Source organism: Ailuropoda melanoleuca, chromosome 4 (assembly GCF_002007445.2).
Source record: "Ailuropoda melanoleuca isolate Jingjing chromosome 4, ASM200744v2, whole genome shotgun sequence".
NCBI lineage: Eukaryota > Metazoa > Chordata > Mammalia > Carnivora > Ursidae > Ailuropoda > Ailuropoda melanoleuca.
In genome coordinates this window covers 103,138,115-103,141,332 of record NC_048221.1, presented here as the reverse complement: position 1 = coordinate 103,141,332, position 3,218 = coordinate 103,138,115, and the positions used below count along the sequence as shown (strand labels likewise).

General features: G+C 33.8%; 1 long non-coding RNA gene across 1 annotated transcript in view; it reads right to left on the bottom strand.

Moving 5' to 3' along the window:
• Positions 1 to 613: 613 nt before the first annotated feature.
• The window catches only part of LOC109490411, a 21,027-nt gene continuing 18,422 nt past the window's right edge, over positions 614 to 3,218 (bottom strand). The window contains exon 3 of the long non-coding RNA XR_002143744.1: positions 614 to 642. This is a non-coding gene — a long non-coding RNA (uncharacterized LOC109490411). The remainder of the gene's footprint in view (positions 643 to 3,218) is intronic.

Genomic DNA, 3,218 nt, shown 5'->3' with positions numbered 1-3,218 from the left:
AGATACTCTGCTGGGTTCTGAGAGCAGGGAACTTGGCTACTCTGTCCAGGTAATGCTACTGGTACTGCACTTCATATAACTGCTGTGAATGCCTACATTATACACAATATATCTATATTAAAGGAACTTATATACTATTATCTATTGTTTATAGTAACATTGACTCCAAACAGTTGGAATGAGAAATGGATATTTATGAAAAAGTGTGTTAAGTAGTTATGTTCATCTAAAAAATAAACTTCAGGTCCCCTGTCTTACGTCTCATGTAATTTTGTTGGTTCTATAGGAACCTCTGGTAATATAGGAATGCAATTATACTTGCCCTAAAATACTGTGTTTCTCAATTTTTTCACCATAGAAGAATACTTATATAAACCATTAAGAAAGTAAAAAAATGGGGAAGAGGAACATCTTACAATAATAAACCTGAGAAGCAAAGAAATCTTTATAAATAAAAGCTTATATTAAATGCATATACTGGGGCGCCTGGGTGGCACAGCGGTTAAGCCTCTGCCTTCGGCTCAGGGCATGATCCTGGCATTATGGGATCGAGCCCCACATCAGGCTCCTCCGCTATGAGCCTGCTTTTTCCTATCCCGCTCCCCCTGCTTGTGTTCCCTCTCTCGCTGGCTGTCTCTATCTCTATCCAATAAATAAAAAATAAAATCTTTAAAAAAAATAAAAATAAATGCATATATTATCAAATGCCAATTAATGTGAAAAAAAGAATGCCCTGTAATCAGATTAAGATTTGAGTATAAGTTCTATTTAGCTTTTAATGTTCCTCTAAACACTATTTATCTAATTCGATTAAAAAAAAAATACAGGCAGAATTAGACTAATCATTTTAGAAGGTGGATTTTCTCATAGGTAAAACACAAAAGTAAATATTAGTGAGGATCAAACATTGTTTCACATAACTCAGTAGGTTCCTATTAGGAGTAAGCATATTTTACTCTCATCTCAAGAATGAGTATTATTTTTAATAATATTATTTTCTTGATAACAAAAATGTGTCTTTATGCCAGAAAATCTAGAAAAAACCCTTTCATTTGTTTAAATCATCAAGTGAGGATTGGGCTTTTAGAGTGTAACCACACCAACCAGTTTATAAGGGACAGTTCCAGTTCATGCCTTTTGCCCTAGAGTAATCATCCATAGTACTGTCTTTCATTCTCAAGTGTTTTGAAATGATCAAAACCAAGTGGAATGAAATTACATGATTCTGCTGGCTGTGGGGAAGAAAATCTGTTATCTAAGTAAACTAGTCTATCAAGAAGACAGAAAAATCAAGCATACATGGATTAGTCACAGCAGTATTCTGATTATTTCAGAATGTAAGATAAATTGGGGAAGGGTGTTTTACTTAAGTAAGTGAAAAAAAAATGAAAAAAAGAAAAAAAAAAGAAAAGAAATGGGACAGAGCAGGTAAGCAGGAGGTGGCAGATATAAATTCCAGAGGCACTAGAAAGACATCTGCTATGGTATTAATTGAATTCTCAATGCAAATTTACACGGGCAAGGCAGGATCATTTAAAGAATAAATAGAAATAAGTAGCTCTTTTAGTCTTCGCTGTTCTTCTCAATAAATTACTTGACTCAGAAAAACTAAACTAAACTAATTTGGCATCCATTGAACAACATCTGGAGAATTTCATTTTGGCCACAAGTTAAAGTAAACCAAAAAGAAATATGTAAACATCATAAAAGCAATGCAGTATGATGCTCAGATTTTCAGAAGCAATAATTCAATTGATGTAGAAAAAAAGTTTTAACCACTGAAAACCTAGTTAAATTGTAAGCATGGCATTTTTAGAGTCATGCTGACAAGCCAACATGGTTTTCTGAGCTCATAAATGCAATGAAAGTGGTGTTTAAAACTGTAACATTCAAACAAAAAAGTATGAATTAAACTCATTTTAGATTGCTATGGACTGAATGTTCATGTCTCCTTCAAATTCACATGTTGAAGCCCTACCCTCTAATTTGATGGCATTGGGAGATGGGAACTTTGGAGGTGATTAGGGTTAGATAAGGTTAGAAGATGGGGCTCTCCTAATGGATTAGTGCCCTTTTAAAAAGAGTAAGAGCCATATTAGCACACAGCTAATAGGGGGCAGTCTACCAGCCAGGGAGAGTCTGACCAGAAAACACAGATAGTACCCTGATCTTGGACTTCCAGTCTCCAGAACTATGATAAATAAGTGTTTGCTGTTAAAACCATGCAGTCCATGGTACATGGACTTGTGATAGCAGCTTGAGCTAACTAAACATGGGTATTCAAATACACCTTTTTTTATATAGCGGCCTGCTGTCATGTACATTTGTACCATGTGGCTACAGACAGCCAAATGGATGATTATGTAGGCATTTCATAGCTCCAGATTTCATTTCCTTAAGAGGAAGGGTTTTATCAATGAAATCTGCTAATAGTGGATTTCCACAGTTTATGAAATAATCATTTATTTATAAATTAAATATCTTAAGTGAATAAGAAAACTAATTTATTAAAGATATTATAGAAGGGAATTCTATGTTGTATGGAAGACTGATTAGACCACAAGAAGTCTGGGATAGCATTCAATTAAATTGATTGTGTGAGACTTCTGTTTTTGGCTTGGCTTAAATAAAATACTGCATTTCCATTTTAAGTGTGTGTTTATATTGATATCAGTTACTCATCATCTCTAAGTCATGTATATGACTGAAATCAAATGTGTATTCTATAACACTATAACCACAGACACTCAGTCACTGATATCAATTTAGAGTAATGGGGCACAACTCTCCTTTAATTAACACTTCATCATATAGCAGTTATTTGTAATAAATAATATTTTAAGCTAACACAATAGGTTTATCACTATTTTATACTCCCTGCCAATAGACACTGATACTTTCCTCAATGTGAATGGAACTTCCTAGGCTGCATCTCTCAGGAACCTTGAAATCATGGCAAATTATCATGATCCCCCTCACCTCTCTTCCCAATCATTCGAACTCTTTGCAAATATTGTTCCTCATTCTTTGTAGAACAGAAGGATAGATAAAGAGAATGTTGATGTAGCCTATACATACTGTCCTCTCAACAAACATAGGGAGCAAACAGAAAATACTCAGCATAATAAAGATTTTTTATCTTTTTTTCTGCTTGACTTTATTTACTTGAAATTCCTTTAACAAATTAATGCCTTAAATAGATTTTATATATATATATA